The sequence below is a fragment of the Saccopteryx bilineata genome, chromosome 4, assembly GCF_036850765.1.
Source record: "Saccopteryx bilineata isolate mSacBil1 chromosome 4, mSacBil1_pri_phased_curated, whole genome shotgun sequence".
Lineage (NCBI taxonomy): Eukaryota > Metazoa > Chordata > Mammalia > Chiroptera > Emballonuridae > Saccopteryx > Saccopteryx bilineata.
In genome coordinates this window covers 16,434,541-16,441,762 of record NC_089493.1, presented here as the reverse complement: position 1 = coordinate 16,441,762, position 7,222 = coordinate 16,434,541, and the positions used below count along the sequence as shown (strand labels likewise).

Below are 7,222 nucleotides of genomic sequence, written 5' to 3'. Positions count from 1 at the left end.
TTCTACTTAATAGTACCAAGATGAACTGCCACTGAAAGAAAAACACGACTGACACACAAGTTAGTTGCAAGTATCACACCCGCAGTTTATTACTCACAGATCCTATGGCATGCCTGGGTACAGCTTCATGGGGCCCCATCGGCATGCTCCTCTTGGCTGTCCTTGGTCAGAATGGCATGGAGACAGTCCACATTCAGTATTGGAGTGTGCAGCCCTGGCCGGTTGGCTCAGTGGTAGAGCATCGGCCTGGAGTGCAGAAGTCCCGGGTTCGATTCCCGGCCAGGGCACACAGGAGAAGCGCCCATCTGCTTCTCCACCCCCCCCTCCTTCCTCTCTGTCTCTCTCTTCCCCTCCCGCAGCCAAGGCTCCATTGGAGCAAAAAGATGGCCCAGGCGCTGGGGATGGCTCCTTGGCCTCTGCCCCAGGCGCTAGAGTGGCTCTGGTCGCAACAGAGCGACGCCCCGGAGGAGCAGAGCATTGCCCCCTGGTGGGCGTGCTGGGTGGATCCCGGTCAGGCGCATGCGGAAGTCTGTCTGTCTCTCCCGATTTCCAGCTTCAGAAAAATACAAAAATATATATATATATATATATATATATATATATATATATATATATATATATATATATATATTGGAGTGTGGACTACTGACTGCAGCTGGGGCCTCCTCAATTTAAGTACCCTTTTTAGCATATGACTTCTAACAGGTGTTAATCTACGGGATTATCACACCAAGCTACTTTTGGGGAGTTTCTTGCAGGGAGCTCATTTTATCTATATATAATTTCACACACACACACTGACTGGGCCCTGCGTAGAGGGTATACTCTGCCTATCATATCTGTACACACGAGATTAGCTCCCACCCAGACGGTGTAACCTTATTCACTTGCCTTAATGGCGTTTAATATTATACACTAATTTATTTCTATATATCTTCTATATTTTTCTGTATTTCTATATATTTAATTTCTATAACATATTATTGTAACAGAGGGAAAGATTTGTTATGAGACTCTCTTCCTAGTGTGTAAATGACAATCCATTTTTACCTTGTTCCCCTTGTGTGTCTGTGAGTCTAAATTTCCCTTTTTATAAGTGGGAGTTACATTGGATTGGGGCTCACACTAATACCTCATTGTAACTTGATTACATCTATGCATACCCTACCTTCGAAAGAGGACACATTCTAACAACTGGGAGTTTAGCACTTCAACATATGAATTTTGAGTGACAACCTCAAACCATAATAACAATATTACAGACTGTGTGGAAAGTTTTGTTTTGTTTTTTTTGTTTTCTTTGTATTTTTCTGAAGCTAGAAATGGGGAGAGACAGTCAGACAGACGCCCGCATGCGCCCGAGTGGGATCCACCCGGCACGCCCACCAGGGGGCAATGCTCTGCCCCTCTGGGGCGTCGCTCTGCTGCGACCAGAGCCACTCTAGCACCTGGGGCAGAGGCTAAGGAGCCATCCCCAGTGCCCAGGCCATCTTTGCTCCAATGGAGCCTTGGCTGCGGGAGGGGAAGAGAGAGACAGAGAGGAAGGAGAGGGAGATGGGCGCTTCTCCTGTGTGCCCTGGCCAGGAATCGAACCCGGGACCTCTACATGCCAGGCTGATGCTCTACCACTGAGCCAACCGGCCAGGGTGTGTAGAAAGTTTTGTAAGAAGGTATTTTCAAACTTCCCTGATATCATTCTAGATAGGTGGATCTCCTAATTCCCATGGACTATTCATTCAGACTCATACCTTTTCTCTTTAGTCTGCTATAAAAATATTCCTTTTTGTCTTTCAACTTTCTTCAATCATCATCTCTTATAAATAAGTAAATATTAATATTATGAGACTAAAGGGTTCTAATACTTCTAAACCAGGATTTCACAACTTTGCCACTGTTGGCATTTTGGGTCAGAAATATTTTAGGTATTAAGGGTTGTCCTGTGCAGTGTAGGATATTGAGCCACATCCTTGGTCTCTGCCCGCTAGATGCCAGCAGCATCCTTTACTCCCCAATTAATGACAACTAAATGTGTCTCCAGGGGACAATTAGAAATGTCTCCAGAGGGAAATAGTGGCAAAATCACCTCCAAGTGAGAACCACTAATCTAAACAAGTATAATTAAAATGCTTGGCAACAAGGTATTAACAGTTACTTTATAGAAAAATTATGTTTCTGAACAGCAATAATCTTACAAAAACTTTAAACTCTTTTACAACAAAGCTATATCTATATGTTTTTCTCTAAGACAAAGTTGGAGCTAAAGAAGCTTGACCAACAACACTTAGTAACCAAGACCATGACAACTTCATGGTGATTAAACAAAAAGCTTTCTGAAATTTGTCACTGAGAGAATGGGAATTCTCTCTTAGCCATACTCCGGACATCTGACTTTGGGGCTGAGCCATGTGCTCCTGTGCATCTCAAAGATCTGTCGGAAACTGTGTGTGCTTGTAACTGACAAACACAATTCATTATAATGTGTTATTTGTGTAAAGTGTCAAGGAAATAGTGCCATTTTGAAAGCCAAAGACCGTAGGTCTCTTATTTCTATCCTTGCCTGTTATAATTTATGGCATGCATTTATCTTTGATTGCACCAATTTATAGTTTCATTCATTCATTCATTCATTCATTCATTCATTCATCCAAGCACTCAAGCATTCATTCATTTGTCAAATTTCATGAATACCTCCTGAAGACCAGATTCTAGGCTAGACATCATGGAGGCAAAATTATATAGATTATAGATACATTTATTATGTGATATAATTGAGGAAAACATAGGCTATAGAGGGATATGAGTACTTGGCAACTAAAACTAGTGATGCCACAGTAATTGGTTCAGAAGAAGAATAGTACCCTAGGCTTATCAAATAAGTGGTATAGGTCAAGATTTTTTGTCTGACGACTGGAAGACGAAAACATTTGTTCCTGTTAATCATGAGTGAGGATGCCAACAACCTTGGTTGTTACTGGCAGCTGTCACACCAGCACGGGGAGAATCAGCCTTAGGTTGCGAACAGAAGTGCGGAGCAGAGATGAAAGGAAACTGGGTGCTCAGTGGCATTCGGAAGTAACCAGCTCTGCCCTGTTTTCAGAAGCTTGAAATGCTATTTTCTGCTACTGTGTCAATTATTTCTTTTAAAAAGTATTGTGTTGTGTATCTATAACATGCTACTAAACGCATTCTAGTTTATCTAATCCTCCTTAGACAGAGTGCAAGTTGGAGGTGAAATACCTTGAGGTTGTTTATTTTAAGGAGGTTAAACGTTTCTTTCTGGTTGACCTGAAGGATGGAAAGTATTTTATGCCTTTCAAAGGAGAAACAACATTGATGTGCTGAGACCTTTTCAGTCTTCTGTCAAAGCAGAATTCTGTGAATTCTGTCTAGTTGCATCTTATTTGTGCAAAATGAAGGTAATAGCTTTGCCTGAGAACCTCTAACAACACCATATTTTTGGTCTGACCATTCTAATGGACATCTCATTATTTCTATAATTCTTACATTTGCATCTCAACTCTCAGACCTTTGACTCCTTCTGGAAGGTGTTCATCGTTGGCCTTCTTTGGGAGCTGAGAAATAAACATATTCTTAAAAAATAAAATACATTATTTTCAGCCTGAAAACTATTGTTTCTTATGACCTGAAATGCAGAGATTTCAAGCTTTTGAGGAAATTATGATGAAAAAGGATTCCTGCTCTTCCTGTATATATGACCTGCCTTATAACAGCCATGGAATTGATCCTGGTCCAAGCAGGGCCCTGTGGGATCTGCATGCTTCTCAGATGCTTCCTCTTCATCTGCGTTCTGGTCTTTTATCAATTTATCTTGGGAGCCTATGAAACCGTACTCCTGCAGTCTTTCAGCTACCCTGATGAAAGACTTTCCAAACATTCCCATTACGCCCCCTCTACATCAATTTCAAATCAGCAAGTTCTGCAGATGGCTTATTTTGATCAAATATATCAATGTAGAAGACTGAATTTGATAAAGGAAAGTATGAATTTTTTATTCCCAATAACTATCCCATTTTTCGTTGTGAATTTACCATTCCTGATAATTGTCACATTTCTATTTGTTGACAAAATGCAAATATCCATCCATGTTGTCGTAAATGGTAAGATATTCAACCATGTTTTTTAAAATCTCTAAATATTCAGGCCTGTTTCTTATTTCCAAGAGGGTCTTATAATTGAAGACTTTGATAGTTCACTACTGGTTTCTTCTATTTATTAGCCGTTCAGTTTTATTATTGAAAGATAATCATAACTTGCATAACAAACACTTGTCTACTACTGAATAGGGAAATTTTTCGATTCTGATACCTAAATAGGCTATAATTATAATCAACCTTTGTATCATTAATGTGTCTTTTACTTCACACTGATGTGGTCAATCCTTATTTTGAAAACACTGCCACTGTTTCAAACTGGTCACACCCTAGGGAATTCTACTCTTGGCCACATGAACTGGAACTTGTTCTTTAATGAGTTATAACTCTACACACAGACACACAGACACATTCAAGATACGCACACTTTCTCACCATCCACACATACCTGTTCCTCTTCTCCTTCTCTTTGTCTACATTTTCCTTCTCTTATATGATCCCAAACCTCCCAACTGTTCACACCCAAACATCTACTTCCTGTCACAAGTTCAGATATCATTTGCTGAGCAGTTTATCCTCTGGTGTTCTCTGAGTTATTCCCTATTAAAACACTTCAGGAAGTATCATCCCATTTCATTAAAAAAGTTTCTAATAACATTGAACTTCAAAAGGAAAAAGGTTACAGAAATCATCTCTCTCCTCCCAAGAGGTTAATTTAACTTTATGCAAATATACCAGTGACTTCCCCAGGGATCAGCACTGCTACCAAGGGTTTTTAAAGAGTGACCTTCATTAGATCATAAAGTGCCTGCCTCATGATGCCTAGTTATCTTGTATCTGCATAATATGGAAGAGCCCTTCAATTATTCTAGAAAGAGTAGAAAGAATCCTGGCAAGGCAATTTTTACATTCTCAAAAACTAAATAAAGTATTTGCTGTCTTTTCAAGCTATAATATTTTAAGTTCTTCACCAGGCAAGTAGGTAGCTGCTTAGAACGAGTTCTTTACAGGAATACACATTCATGGAGTCATGCAAATATACCATTCATAAGTAGAGAATAAGAAGAGTTTTTAGATAAAATCTGATTCTAGATATGCATTTTATAACAAGCAGAAGTAAATTGTGATCTCTTTATAAAGGATTTGTTTCATTTAATCTTAAATTTTGATACTTGATGGTAGAGGCTTTTCATAAAGTTAGAAAATTTTATAAATGTCTCTTTTTCCAAGTCACTGAATGAGTGACTGAAGAAAGTTGAACATTATAACTAATTTTGAGTAACATCTCCAGAGTAATTTGGGATTATAGTTATTGCTCAAAAAAGAACTGGTTTCTAGAAGCCATTTAGATACCAGGGTTTCAAAATTACTGTTATAATCAGTATAGGATTTTTCCATGTATACATATTTTATGGTTGTGAAAAGAAAAAGGCTGTAGAAGTTAGGTTTGAGAGCACTCTCTTCCTATATTTAGAGAAAAATACTTAGATATTTAGGGGGAAATAATTGAATTCTCAAGTGATCCCTGGAAACCATTTACAGATATATAAAATAAAACCAATAAAGACTATTTAACCCTATTGGTGACCTACAGGACTAACAATTCTGGGAACTATGGCCCAATGCCTTGGCCCACAGCCCATATAAATCTGCTTTTCATTATCAACATGAGGCATACTTTTAAAAATAAAATTATTGGTGTAAAATTGGTTAATAAAATTATACAGTTTCGATGCTAAATCATCTGTATATTACCCTGTGTGTTTACCACCCAAAATCAAAAATCGCATTTCATAACCATTTATTTGACCTCTATGTGTATAGTAGTTTAGAGAAAATAGCATGCATTTCTAATTAGAAAATTCTGGATTTTACGTCTGTAAAAGCCACCTAATATCTCTAAACCTCAGTTTTTCTTTCTGAAAAATATTGGTATTATAATTCCATTTGTGGCATGATTGTGAATATTAAACTATATCAATTTATTTACAAGTATCTAACATACTTGCTATCATACAGCTGACCTTTGATAAATTATATATTTTTCTGACTTCTTTTTTTTGCCATATATTATCTCATTTCAAAAATTCTTATTAGCTGTCTCATTTTTTTTTTACTTCCACTTATAGATTCTCTTGAAAAAAAGTAAAATAAAACAAAATTGAGTTTGCTGGACTACTGTCTTACCCACAAATCAGATGTTATAAGAGAAAAAAAAACTATTGAAAATTATGTTTCTTTTAGTATTTTTTTAAAAGTAACTGTTTTTGGAAGATCATGAAGATTTCACAAGGACAGAGAAGTGTGGTCAAGGTTAAGCTAGGCTGGTCACAGCAGCCGGTACATCAGTGGCTACAGACGTCATGTTCCACCCTCACCCTGAGGCCAGCATGTTCTTTTTACTCAGACTTTCACCTGGCTGCCCAACTGGCTTCCTTCCACAAGGCCCCGCATCTTGTGGACATGCTCATGCAGAGATCGCAACTAACTCACCTGGTTGCTTCTGGACCAGATTATTGACCTGATTCACCTCTATGAGTTAAAAGTCTACCTTCAATTCAACTCTTGGTTGAATTAGGCAGCTGGCAGGAGGTGGGGAAAGGGAAGTAGGTAGCAATGTGTTCCTCAGGACAAGACCCCACTCTGCAAGATGGTAAGTTGGAGCAGTTCTCTACGAAGGGAAGTAGAGACAAGGAGAAAATGTTGATCATTCCACATAGATTTGCCTGCTGTTAAGGTGAGAGGTACACAAGATGGCTGACAAGTACTGACTTACCTTTCTGGGAGAAATAATTTGCTATCACTTTATATGACAAATCCCTACTCTGGTGACAAGATGGTCAGAGACCCTTGGAGATATCCGTTAAGCCCATGTCTTAGTCATATTTCATCACTTTTCTCACTGTTTCTCTTTATCCAGTATTTTTTTTAAGTTCAAAGCCAATTTTTCCCTTTAATAATTAGTAAATAAAAACCAAAAACTGACTTGATCATTAAAGGTATTCACCTGAGCTCAGTGACCTGTCTGGAAATTAATGAAGGATATAGAAATTCATTCCTATAATACCGCACTCTGTTTCTCCCCTAAAAAAAGTTCAAATGCCTTATCT

The 7,222-nt window shown here is 38.4% G+C and overlaps 1 non-coding gene across 1 annotated transcript; it reads left to right on the top strand.

The window, feature by feature from the left end:
- The first annotated feature begins 211 nt into the window (after nucleotides 1-211).
- TRNAS-GGA (transfer RNA serine (anticodon GGA)) lies at nucleotides 212-287 on the top strand. The gene has a single exon. It is a non-coding gene; the product is annotated as a tRNA-Ser (tRNA).
- The last annotated feature ends 6,935 nt before the right edge of the window (nucleotides 288-7,222 follow it).